General features: G+C 36.4%; 1 protein-coding gene across 1 annotated transcript in view; it reads left to right on the top strand.

The window, feature by feature from the left end:
- The window catches only part of EndoA (SH3 domain containing GRB2 like, endophilin-A), a 416265-nt gene that overhangs the window by 265292 nt on the left and 136423 nt on the right, over positions 1-14550 (top strand). The gene's annotated exons all lie outside the window — the stretch shown is intronic.

The raw sequence follows: 14550 nt of genomic DNA, 5'->3' as shown, positions 1-14550 counted from the left end.
GCTCTACATCCTTCTTGAAATGAGGCCTCCAGACCTGTATACAGTACTCAAGATGTGGCCTAACCATTGCCTTATACAAGGGAATAATCACCTCCTTATCCCTGCTAGAAAAATTCCTGTATATCATTGACAAGACACCATGAGCTACTCTTGCAGCTCGTCTGCACTGCTCAGAGAACTTCATGTCTGCCTGCACAATTACCCCCAGGTCCTTTTCATTCTCCACCACTGTCAGTGTAGTACCGCAGAGTTGATACGTTGCTCTGGGGTTACTGTTTCCCATATGTAGTACTTTACATTTGTCAATGTTAAACTTCATTTGCCACCTCTCAGCCCATCTGTTCAACCTTTCCAGATCCTGTTGCAGCAGCATAGCGTCAGTGGTATCCTTAACAACCCTGCCAACCTTTGTATCATCTGCAAACTTGGACATTAAACTTGATATCCCATCATCAATATCATTCATAAACACCGAAAACAACAACGGACCCAACACTGAACCCTGAGGAACTCCACTAATAACATTAGTCCACGTTGAGCAGTGTCCATTGATTACCACTCTCTGTTTTCTGCCACTCAACCATCCCCTTATCCATAGCAGCAATTTGCCTCCAATGCCACACTGCTCCAATTTGTGCAGCAGTCTTCCATGTGCAACAGTATCAAAAGCCTTTCTAAGATCCAAATATATAATATCAAAGTTATTCCCTGCATCCAGTTCTTTTGTGACTACATCATAGTATCCAATCAAATTGGTCAGGCAAGACCTGCCCTTAACAAAACCATGCTGCATCTGAGCTATAACTGAATTCTTGTCTAGATGATCCTGCAGTGCTTCTTTAACCAGTGCCTCCATTAATTTACCTGGAACAGAAGTTAAACTAACAGGTCTATAATTACTTGTGTCAGCCTTTGATCCTCCTTTGTGAATTGGGGTTACATTTGCACAACTCCAGTCTATGGGTACCTCCCCTGAGTCCAAAGAAGCTCTCATAATTATGGCTAGGGGTTTGCTTATTTCCTTTGCTGCCTCCTTTAATATAACTGGATAGATCCCATCCATTCCAGGTGCCTTTTTTATGTTTATCCTCAACAATCTCTCCTCCACTTTCCTCTCAGTTATTACAAAATCATCCAGCTCACTGCAAATGTTTACTTTACCTACACCATTCTCCTTCCTGAATAACTCCTCGTGTGAATGTAGATGCAAAATACTCGTTTAGATTGTTAGCCACCTGAGCAGGATCCTTAACTGTTGAACCATCAATATCTAGTGGACCAATCTGATTCATCCCTTTCCTTCTTGAGTTTAAATAGGTAAAGAACTCTTTTCTGTTTTTCTTTGCATCCTTTGCCAAGGATTTTTCATAGTCTGCCTTTGCCTGCCTAATCTCCTTTGTGACTTGGTTACAGACCAACTTATATCTATCATAGGCTTCCATGTCACCCATTAATTTGTATGTATCCCATGCATTTTTCTTCTCTGCCACATGTCTCATTAGTTCATCTGACAACCATTTAGGCCTAAACCTTGAACAATATTTCTTAGTTGGTATGTAAAGCCTGGTAGCCTCCAAGATTAGTTCCTTGAATGCTTCCCATTTTGAGTTTGCTGTTGGTAACATCATCAGTTAGTCCCACTGTATAGAATTTAAATACTGTCTCAGACCATCATAGTCGCCTTTACGAAAACAAAAACCCTTCCCTTTACCTCTGATGGTAGTTACCTCCTTGAGTAAATCCCACTTCAACACACTGTGATCACTGCCACCTAGTGGTTCATTTATCTGCAGATTCTTAATGCATGAAGAATCACTACTGATAATCAGATCAAGAGTATTGCTCCCTCTTGTTGCCTCACGCACATGCTGATGTAGAAAACAATCATCCAATAAATCCACAAAAGCCTTGCTAGTGTGCGAGTGACCAGCCCACAAGTTCCAGTCAATATCTGGGAAATTAATATCCCCCATTATAAGACTCTGATTTACTGGCCCACTCTATTTCCCTGTACAATATCTTATTATACTCATCAGACTCATTAGGCCTATAGCACACTCCTACTCTCAATTTTGATTTCCCTATGCTTATGTCACACCAAACTGACTCGACACTGCCCTGTCCATCGATGTCGACTGGCTTCACTTCCTTGGACTTTGTGTTTCTTAACTAATAGCATAACCCCTCCTCCCCTCCTGCCCTGTCTATCCTTTCTATACACATTATATTCCCCAAATTCCAGTTCCGCATTCCTAATATCTGTGTGACCCCACGTCTCTGATATCCCAACAATATCTGCCTTTGATGTTTTGAGCAATACCTGAAATTCATCAAATTTATTTCCAAACTCCTAGCATTGGTGTACACGCAGGTATACATGCACCTGTTTCTATTCTTGGCTACCCTAACACAACCCATGTGTTTACTTGTACCGCAATGACTCCCAGCAGTCTCTGAAATATCCTGCATCTTGTTTTTCAGGCTTCTGCTCATTTCAATAGAAGCAGTGCAAGAATCACTTCCACCTCTGCCAGTGGCTACTGTTAATCTATTAGTCCTTGTATCCCCCCCAACTAGCAGTTTTCCGACCCACCTAACTCTGCCTCGACAGCATCAGCAAAAATTCTTGCATGATTGCATTCTTGCTTGTGTGATGTGACTTCAAATTTCATCCTAGGGCAGGGGCATATTCAGGGGTGGGCAAAGGGGCAAATTCTCCCCTAAACCAAAAATTTGAAATTAAAGAAAAGAAAGCAGGAGGCGATCTAAAAAAAAAAAAAAATTCAATACCCTGATCACCATGCCCATTCTTACAATGATACTTGGACCTGGTTGCTATGTCCCCCCCCCCTTACGAAGACACCTGGATATGCCACTGTCCTAGGTCTATACTTTTTCAAGGAATTACACCTAGCAGGAGCAGTCACCTGTTCTGTTATAGCACAAAGATATCATGTAATACTGAGCAGTTTCATTATTCGTCAACTGCAGCAAAAAGGATTCTTGGTTGAGAATTTTTATTGAAGAAGGGACTCCTCCTCATATCGCATGACCAGTACAGCTGCTTCTCCGGCATTACTTTACTGCAGAAAGATTCATTAGTCATTTGTTTCCCATTGCATGGCCACCACGTTTGCCCAACATTACTCCATGTGATTTTTGGCTGTGGGGTCACCTCAAGGCCAATGTCTAATGAGGAAATGTCCCTAACCTGGCTGTTTTAAAGGACAACATAATGCAGCATGTGCAGAACATTACTCCAGAGATGTTGCATTCTGCAATTGAGCACACTGCGCATCGAATGCAATTTTTGGTCCAGAACAATGATAATCACATCGAAAACCAACTCCACCTTTAGCGACATCGTTGACCATCAGAAGTAAACTGTGAGTGCGTTTGGAGCTGTGAAACCATTTCCTCTGGATGGTTTAGTTCAGTTTTTTTGCAAAGAGCACAAATAAAAATTTATAATTTCATTAAGGTTTGTCTTAGTTATTTATATATTGGTACTTTGTCATGTCTTTCCTCTTATATAGTGCCATATTATCCTCTATCAGCAGATTTTGGAACTAATTTATTTTTTTCATGGGATCCTTCTCCCCATGCCTTGAATAGTTTACTTACTAATTTTGGTGGCATTCTGCTTATTAATCAGAGATACAGAGAGCTCTGAATAGGGATACTTGAATAATGGCCACCCTGTACTTGAATGCTCTGCTACCATGTAATTAAATAAACTAAATTATTAAAGATATTGTAAAACTACTAAATAAAATTTTAAAGGGAAACCGTAGTGCCATGATTTCTGTTTCCCTTTTTATTCTGAGTTAGTTTATTTTGCCTATTTGTATTATGGGTAGGACCATTGATTGGCTCTGATCAGGAGCGAAGTTTGCAGTATATTAATCATATTTAACCATATGTTTTATTATTCTATCACTTTTCTGTAATAACAGGTCAAGACAGAAATGCAAGCTTTGGGAAATTTTATGATAGCAGATGTTGCATGATTAAGTTATTATGGTTCCGCAAAACTTCCTTTTGTTTTGGTATTTCACTTTGCTTGCATGTGTGTGTTGCAGATAGGGGTTACAAAATTATCTCATTCAACAATTGAGCTATATCTATGGGATCCCATGCTGCTGCGCTTCCCTGAGTTGAGTGTATGCTTTTGTTTGCTGATTTGATTTCTCTCTTATTTTTCACTTTGATAGTGTCTTTAATAATTTAGTTTGTTTGGTAGCATTGCACCACAGTTAGTCCTTGTTGCAGTCAGCAGCAATTTTCAATCATGTTTTAGACATTTGTTTTCAGTCATTTTGATAAGGTGAGTAGCAGCACATATCTGCATACACTGTGGGTATTAGTATTAGTAACGGCCGCATGGTGCAAGAAAGCCTATAGCTTATGCTGCACCAGCCAAAAAAAAAAAAAAAAAACCGAACAAAACAATGATAAAAATAAATAAATAAATAAAATAAATAACTAAATAATAATAATTAATAAATAACTAAATAATAATAATTAATAAATAAAAAAATAAAATAAAAAATAAATAAAAAGGAAATAAAATCTATCATCCTATGCGCTTCCCTTACCCGAAAGTACTATCCAGATGGCCTTTGAATTTCCCCAAACTGTCAGCCTCTACCACCCATGAAGGCAACTTATTCCAGTAATTTATAACTCGCTGGCTAAAATAAAACTTCCTGCAGTCCAATCTAAACATTTCCCCCCGTAACTTGAATTTATGTCCCCTAGTTCTAGCATCATTTATAATCTTGAAAATTTTGTCCTCATTCATTTTACTGATGCCTCTCAGAGCCTTAAACACCTCAATCAAATCTCCTCTAAGGTGTCTAGTTTCCAAACTCTGCAACCCACATATTCGAAGTCTTTCTTCATAAGGACGCCCTTTTGCCGATCTCACCAGGCGAGTTACCCTTCTTTGCCCCCTTTCAAGAAGCGCTGTCTTTCTTTAGGTGCGGCCTCCATACTTGAACACAGTATTCCAAGTGTGGTCTAACATAAGCCTTATATAATGGGATTATCACGTCCCTATCTCTACTTGCAAAAGTTCGATAGATCATCGATAGGATACCATGGGCCTTCCTTGCAACCTGTTTACAATGCTCAGAGAATTTCATGTCTGACCGTATCGTAACACCCAAGTTCCTTTCCTTCAGTACTGGGTTTAGTTGAACTCCACCAAGTGAATAAGTTATTGTGGGATTACTGTTTCCCAGGTGTAAAACACTTTGTTTGATTAAAGCATAGCTGCAATTTTTATGACCATTCCTGAAGTCTATCTAGGTCTCTCTGAAGAAGCTCAGCTTGACAGTGATCATTAACTACTCTACCAATTTTAACATCATCTGCAAATTTAGATATCACGCCCTCTATCCCTTCATCAATGTCGTTTATGAAAATTAAAAACAACAGTGGTCCTAATACTGATCCTTGGGGAACCCCACCTCTAACATCAACCCAATCTGAGGAATAGCCATTTATCACAACCCTCTGCCTCCTGCCCTGAAGCCATCCTTCTATCCATCTAAGGATTTTCCCAGTGATTCCAACCTGTTCCAGCTTATAAAGCAACCGCTCATGTGGGACCGAGTCAAAAGCTTTGCTGAAATCTAAATAAACAATGTCGAAATTATTCCCTAAATCCAGCTCGTGAGTGACCCTTTCGAAATAGCGAACAAGATTTGTTAAACATGACTTTCCCTTTACAAAACCATGCTGAGTATTCTTGAGAATTTCAATTCGATCCAAATGATCCTGAATTCCACTCTTGATCATTGCCTCCTTGATTTTCCCTACTACTGAAGTCAGATTGACAGGTCGATAATTTCCAACTTCACTTTTAGAACCACCCTTATGTATGGGAGATACATTTGCACTTTTCCAATCCACGGGAATCTCCCCAGAGTCTAGTGATGTTCGCAAAATTAGCCTCAATGATTCAATGCACTCGCTTGCCGCCTCTCTTAAGATTATAGGGTATATTCCCTCAACTCCAGGAGCCTTACTGGTCTGTAGGCTCGAAAGTTTTTTCATTCAATAATCTTGCGAAATTTCAATATCATTAATTACATATTTTTTAACTTCGCTCCCACAATTTCCCATTGCCACAAAAGGCTTTTCATTTGTAAATATCAATGCAAAATAACTGTTGAGTTCATCTGCAACAGCAGCTGGTGTATTTATTACTATGCCCTTTCCCTTACGTAAAGGTCCGATCTGGTTTGTCCTGCTCTTCTTGGCATTTATATATGTGAAGAATTCTTTATCCCCCCTCTTTGCTCTGTTTGCTAGTGATTTCTCATAAACTGCCTTTGCGTGTCGAACCTTTTCTGTGCCTCTATGTAGCTGTTATAGGCTTCAGTACTTTTTATTGCTCTGTAACCTTTCCATGCCACCTTTTTCTGCTCAAGTAATGCGGCAACTTCACTATTCATCCAACTTGGAACCCTTCTCGTGGAGTATTTTTTTAATGGTATATACGCATTCAAGGCATCTGTGATTAATGTTTTAAAAGCGTACCACAGTTCAATTGTATTCATTCTCTGCACGATATCTACCCAGTTAATAGAGGCCATGTAGTACCTTAAGGCATCGTAATTTCCTTTTCTGAAATTAAAACCCATTCCTTTGCCTTTTACTTCTGCTACCTCTCTCGTCATCATCCACCGTAGAACTCCGTGATCACTTCCTGCTACTGGTTCCCCTACTGTCAGCCCTGTTATGTCATCTGATTCATGTGTGATGATGAGGTCTAGGATATTCTTTTCTCTAGTACTTTCCCTGACATGTTGATACAAATAACAGTCATCTAGTTGATTTAAAAATTTTGTTCCCCATGTCGAGTTTCCTTCCCATTTACTCCAATCAATTAGAGGCAAATTGAAATCACCCATAATAAGGCATTGACGCTTAATTGCCCATTCCATTTGCATGTAGAGGCTTTTGTCATAATCTTCACAATCACCTGGTCTGTAGATTACTCCTACTCGCATTATGCCTTTGTTTCCAAGTATCTTCCACCATACAGACTATACTAGCATGTGAAATGTCTGAATCCGGGAAAGCTATCATCGCACTCAGGCTGCTTCTAATAAGAAGCATTACCCCACCACCCCTTCTATCTAACCTATCCTTCCTAAATACATTATACAAGCCGTACTGAAACTCATCATCCCCAATTTCCGGGTGGCACCACGTCTCTGTAAGCCCTATTATGTTCGCGTTACTTGTTTTAACCAGCAGTTCGAATTCGCTCATTTTATTGATGACACTTCCAACATTACTGTATAAACAATTAAGATTTACTGTTGTTGTATATTTAACAACCGTAACACAACCCTTGAAGTTTTTTAGGCTGTCTTCCCTGATATTAGCTACCCGCTCACGTGAAACGTCTTTGCCCCCAGAACATTTAGATAATACGTCCAGTTGGGGTAACAGATAAGAACTCTTAAGGTATGTGCAAGAGTTACATTGACCAATATTATCAGATAAACATGTGTCAGTATTACCCACATCACCCCTAACTAGCAGTTTCCCTGAACCTTTAAAGTATCCTCAATAATACTGGCAAAAACTTTTGCACCACCTTTGTTTAAGTGTATCCTGTCTCTACAAAACAAATTCCTTCTACCTACAAGTGTGGGCCATGCTGATAGAAATTTACCCCCTAAGGCCTTGCAGATTCCTTCAAGTCTTGAGTTAATCCACAAGACTCTTAGCATATAATCCCTCCTATCGTGTCTGGGCAGAATTGGAGACACATAGACATTATGGCCTAGCTCGTGACATTTCCTCAGCATGGTCCTGTATTTTTCCAACGAATCGTCAGATCGTGTACGTTTAATATCATTTGTCCCCACATGAATAATAATATTTTCTTTACCCCCTTTAAAATCTGACAATCTGTTGGTGACATCATCAATAGTTGCTCCCTGCAGACATACCCTGGTTCTGCTCCACCTATCTTTATTATAAAAAATATTCCCAGTTTCCCTGACAATGGAGTCTCCTAATAAAACAATGTCCTTTTTAACCAGAGTAGTTTGCACTTGGTTTTTCTGTTTTGAGGCTCGAATCGGGTGTGCATCACTTGGTAGATTGCTGGAGTTTTGGGTCCCTGACGAGCTCCCAGATGCATTATTTTCGAGGGCAAGCACTCGTTTTTTCAGGCACTCAAATTGTTCCATCAGTGCACCAAATTGTAATTTAAGATCGGTGCACTCCTTACATCGATCACAAAGAAAAGAATCCCCGGGTGAGGTAGGATTAGTCACCAGGTCGACCTTGGAAAACATTCCACAACGGATTAAATCATGACTCACCCGTAAATCGCCGTCTGCTATTTCTGTGTGAGTCACGATACCCTGTGACGTGTTTAAGGCAGATCTTGTAACTACCATTATAATATTAAATAAATATCAATAGAAATTAAAAAATTATATCTATAATATTATTAAAATCAAACAGTTACAGGAAAACCTATAACAAAATAATCCAACAATATCTAAATAAATCAAATATTTAAAAGCACTATTCAAATGTAAACCACTTAACTGAGGAGCCCTGTCTAAGTGCGTCCGCTCACCTCGAATGCCAACGAGTAACAGGTATCAACTTATCAAGATGGAAAAATCATTAAAACTCCCAACAGAAGCTACTCCATGAACTTAACAGAAAAAAATTGTTTTGAATTGCTGGTTTGATATTAAGGCAGGTAGAATATGACTCTGACAGATTACTGCTGTGATCAATCCTGGATGAATTTCTTAGCGTTATAAACCAAATTACATAATATATAATTATGCTAATTTTTGTTTAACATACGTTCATTTTTGAACAGTCTATTAAATTCAACAACTAATTAACCTTAATAAACTAATGATTCAAATATAAATATGTTTGGCTACTATATCCCTACTTATAGTTTTTACTGTAGTCAAAGTGTGTATTTAAAATCATATTCTTATTTTTCTTCAAGTCTACCCATTAACTCCTTGAATACAGTAGTCTCATGTATCTAAGTTAAATGATAATAAGGGCATTTTCCAAAAAAAACAAATCTTTAACGCATAATTTTTTTTTTTTAAGAAGCCGTGATTCTTACCAAAGTTTGTAGAAATTATAAATCTGGATGTGCTAGAGTAAACATTTTTTCTTTTTGAATTTTTCTTTGCCTGAATTTCACCTGAGGATAACCGAGACACAGATGTTCATGACTTTACTACATATATGTTTCTTTTAGGAAGGTTAACATGTATATTTGTTTTCTTTATGCTGTCATGGCTGTAGGAGGTAAAAACAACTTATGAATCTTTTGTAGCATTATAATTTTACCATTGAACATTATATATATGAATCACTTAAAAGTTTAGCCTATTTTTCTTACTGGGTTTTCATTAGGAAAAAAATTGTGGGACAGGGTACAAATTCCTTAAGAAAATTGTATTTAAAAAAAAAAAAAGCTGGAAACTTGTTTACTGTAATACTCATATTTATCCCCTTCTTCTTCATTACTACATGTATATCTCTTTTAGGAAAGTTAACATGTATATTTATTTTCTTTATGCTGTCATGGCTTTAGGAGGTAAAAACAACTTATGAATCTTTTGTAGCATTATAATTTTACCATTGAACATTATATATAAGAATCACTTAAAAGTTTAGCCTATTTTTCTTACTATGTTTTAATTAGGAAAAAAATTGTGGGACAGAGGACAAAATTCCTTAACAAAATTGTATTTTAAAAAAAAAAGCTGGAAACTTGTTTACTGTAATAGCCACGTCAACCATGTAAGTGCATCAGAACAAAGAAAAGTCTATTTCCTTGATTAGTCATGCACCAATCACCCAGCATTGAAACTAACACTGAACAATATGTAGATGACCCAACACAATTTTTTACATGCCAATTTCATATTCATTGGCATCAGCATGTCACCAACAAGAAGTTGTCACTACTGTTTGGAATTAATGAAGGAATGAATTGTGAATGCAGTAGTTAATTACCTGGGGTTACCGAAAGTTATGCCCACTTTTTTTTTTTTTTTAATCACAGAAGCTATCCCACAAACTTCAAAGAAATAAAATTATTTGGTGTTGTTGGCTTGACATTAAAGCGTGTAGACATCTTATCTTTGAATGATTGCTGCTATGGTTAATTGCAAATACATTTTACTGAGTGAGAAACCAAACAATCCATGGAATGGTAACACTCAAATGGACTATGTAGGTGTTTTAATCATTACTGCATATAACATTACATATTTTCATTAAATTTGATTAGTTTTCCAGAGATTAAACTCAGAAATGTGGTTTCAACCATTGAAAACATCACAATACTAATATTGTGTTATTCTAAAATAACATTAGAATGGAAAACATTTCAGTTAGTGTGAGAAAGTATGTCAGTGGCATCTTGATTCAATTATCATGCCATCAGTGAAAGACGAAAGTAGATTCTTTGAATGTGTAAAATGGCAGTTCAGTTTTTCTATAAAAATTTACAGAATAGGCAAGTGTAGTTTCTTTCAAACTGCTGAAGCAAATTTGTTGCTGAATTTAATGGAATTGTGGATTGCCTGTCACAAAAAAGATTTTGCTAGGGATAGCACTATTGTCTTTTTCATTGTTTGTGAAAAGAGCACACCTTGCAGGGGGATCCAACTTGTGAAAAAACAACATCGTGCACTGTGGTCAAAAGAGAGGTGACTTTTCAAAGGATATCTATCTCACCTTGGTAAGCGTCAATAACCCTTTCACTGAGTTAAGCACTCCAGTTTTCAAATGATTTTGAAAAAATCTTGTGAAATCAAAACAATCTGGACAAATCTACTTGAGAAAGAATATTTATATTGGTATTATAAATGATGTGAGAAGATTATTTTCCGCCTTTGAAATGATTTTGGTTAATAAATGCTACAGATTTTGAGTGGACCACATTGAAAAGTAATTTTAATTTACTGTAAGAAAGTTTATTCCACTGTGAGCAGAATAAACTTTGTTACACAAAGGAATAAATTTTGTAACAGTTTATTCCTTTGTGAGTGGAGTAAACTTTGTGTGACTTTATTCTGAAACTTTTTGTTACTTATAAATACTGAATTGAAAGAAATTGTCATTCCTTTAATTGCAGTAAACTGTGAAAGTGTTTTTGTATATAATATTGTTTTAGTGTATATTTTATGGTATATTTGCATGAATATTTTGCCTGTTAGTTCATATTACCTGATGTCTAATAATGACCTTATCCTGCATGACTCAAGGCTATACTCTAGTTTGTGACAAAGAAGCAGTTGCCAGTGTGCTGGTCTGTTGCAGCATCTCTTAATGTAACCAAGACTTCACTCTGTTGGATTTGAATCTTTTTTGGGTCAAATGAAGGGCATCATTTATGGATGAAAGTATAGCGATGAAGACACAAAGTTTTTGCTGAAGTGAAATAGAGGGAATTTCTATTGGATAATGGGTATTGAATTGTTTGTCCAGGTGGCATAAAGCTATAGAAAAATTTAGAGATTATATGGGAAAGTAGTGTCTGAAAAAGATATGTGAAAAACACTTGAATAGTTTGTTTTTTAAAAAATATATGCTGAAAAAAAAAAAAAATTGGAGCAGAACTTTTTGAGTGATATGTATATTTAATAAAACGTCAAAATAATTTTAGAAAACTGAATTTCAAATTTTTTTCACCACTATTTCTAATTAATGTGATTTCTTAAATATATAGTTTGTTTAGCTGTGATCATATGTTGAAGACTAGACTAATTTATCTATTATTTTTGCTTTTTTTTTTTTTTTTTTTTCCAAACAGAAAAAGTTATTGAGAACTACTGTACTCTGGTACTATGTATGCCACTGTTTATTAAAAGTTTATACTGTTTAAATAAATAAAGGGTCTGCAAACATTTAATTTAACCCCATGCATAAAAAAAATAAAACATTCTGTTTTTGTTGTTATTCTTTAATTTTTGGATATAAATATATATATATATATATATATATATATATATACACTATTGTACAAAAGTTAATGCATAGTTGAAAGTTTGCATCTCTCTTGATAAGAATAGCCTTTTTTGCTCAACTAGTTTCGTTGCATTTCTCTTGAATATATTTTTCCTAAATTTTTTACAAATAGTTTGTATCACAACAAGTTGTTTTCCATCTTTGTTAGATAAACTCATTATTCTCTAGAAATTATAAATAACATACATAGTCAGCAGTTTGCAGGACCTTCAGTAGCACAGATGGAAAGTTAAGAGCCTGGAACATTCAAACTTCAAGCTTTTCCTTTCTTATTGTTTCAACAGACTGTTGCTTAATATTTTCAGAACTTTGAACTGTTATTTTACTCAAGATCAAAACGTGTCCATCCCTTCCAATAATTTGCCCAGTCCTTTAAATTGATTCAAACTACCCACTTCCACAATACCTGATTGAAGTTTGTTCCAACAATCAATTACTCTCTGGCTGAAAGTAAATTTCCTTTCTTTCAAGTTTATACCCTTTTGTGGCCCGGACTAATCTTGTTGTTCTGCACCCACAGGTCTATATCCTTCCTAAAACAAATACATGGTTTTCAAACCTATATGCAGTCTTCAAAATATGGCCTAGCCATTGCCTCATGAAATGGAATAATCACTTCTTTGCTCCTATTGGCATATTCTTGTATATCACTGACAGAACTGCACTGTCTGTTATAGCAGCTTGTCTGCTATGAAATCTCAGAAAACATGTTGGATTCTGCAATTACCACTAGGTGTTTCATTCTCAACTACCTTGAGTTTGTTACTGCCCAAGTGGTATGTTATTACTTCTCCCCTTATGCAGTAGTTTGTACAGGCAACCTCCGTATAACACTACTTCTACAACATGATTTTGCTCTAACGTAGTTGATAAATTGTGGCAAACCTCGCACAACACAGTACTGATATAACATGGTTTCACTCCAAAGAGAGAATTGCGGAAAATCTTGCATAACAGTATTTTTGAGCTTTTGTGCAAGGAAAACCCTACTATTATGTTGGATGTAATTCATAGCTTTATCGCTGAAAAAAGTAAAACCGTCCATGTTAAATGCTTGTGGAAAAGTGTATGGCCAGAGTCAGCTTATTCAGGAAATATGGTCAAACCAGCAGAAAATGGAATTGGTGCGATAGTAGAACTTGCTATGTCGGTAGGAGGGGAAGGTTTTGATGATGTGACTACTGAAGCCCTTGTGGATAGCACAGTTGACAGAATTGACCTCCTCCCCACACTGGGTGGAAAAGACCCAAATTCGAATCCTGTCGATGACAGGAGGAATTTTTATGGTTCTTTTTAACAACGGGGGCTGAGTTAGTCGGGCAGCAAGGTTTTTCTCCCGGAAACTCTTTTTTCGTCCAGCAAAGCAGAAAATCGATCTCAGAACACATGCAATTTATAGACAATGTACACAGGTAACATGGTCTTAGTTGCCGATGCTCCTAAAAAAATTTTAAAAAAGATATAATTATTGAAGACATTCAAGAATTACTGGTAGAAAAGGAGGCTGGCGAAGCAGATTGGGTGGAAATGGCATCGGAGGTAAAACCAAATCAATTCAGAGAATGATAGTGCAAATAAATTCTAAACTTCCAAATTTTACACTAAAATGCCTAGGTTAAGGCATAAAGTTAGCCGAGCAATTAGAATCTTATTTTTTGAATGCAGATTCTTGAATGAAAGGAGCCCAAAGTTCAAAAGGGAGCTTCAAAAATGCTTAGTTCCATACAATGAAATTTGCAAAGATCTATCAAGCAAAAGCAAACAAACCCAGATTATTGATTTTTTTTAAAGAGAGCAGAAGATACACGAAATCTAGAATGGTGTATTTTTGTTAGTTTTGTTAACATTTTGTTAATGAAATAGTGTATTATTGTTAGCTTTTGGAATGTAATCCCCCATTTTTGCACTTTTTCTTAGTCCCATATAACACAGTTTCGCAAACACAACATTTTATAGGAAACTAACTACCGTGTTATACTAGGGTTCATCAATTGTCTCTGTTTTTCAGCCATCTGCCTAAGTCATCCAAGTCTTGCTGAAGTAGCATATTATTGTTATTATCCACCCCTACCCACCTTTGTGTCATCAACAAAGTTAGACATTAAGCTTGACATTCCTACATCAGTATCTTTGGACCCTTTATTATTGTTAATAAGAATGGCCCAATACTTAACCATGCAAGACCCCATTAATAACCACCCTTTGATAGGAAGATAGGTTTATTTTTTGTCTAAGTTCTACTTCAAGAACTCAAAGCATTTAGAATTTCATAAATAATATGAAATCAAGTGTATAATTTTTAAAAATTTTGAGTATTCATTTCACACAGTATGTTTGTAAAAGAAGTCTTTGAGCTCAAAGCAAAAGGCTTTGCATAACCTGCCTTAGCATACCTAATCCCCTTAATAACTTGATTACAGACTAATTTATACTCGGTATAGGATTCTCTGTTTCTTGGCAATTTATAGTCATACTGGGTTGATTATAAATTGC

The sequence above is a fragment of the Mastigoproctus giganteus genome, chromosome 2, assembly GCF_048544385.1.
Source record: "Mastigoproctus giganteus isolate SK-2022 chromosome 2, ASM4854438v1, whole genome shotgun sequence".
NCBI classification, from domain to species: Eukaryota; Metazoa; Arthropoda; class Arachnida; order Uropygi; family Thelyphonidae; genus Mastigoproctus; species Mastigoproctus giganteus.
The sequence above is the reverse complement of the archived record's forward strand: the minus strand, read 5'-3'. Positions and strand labels throughout refer to the sequence as shown.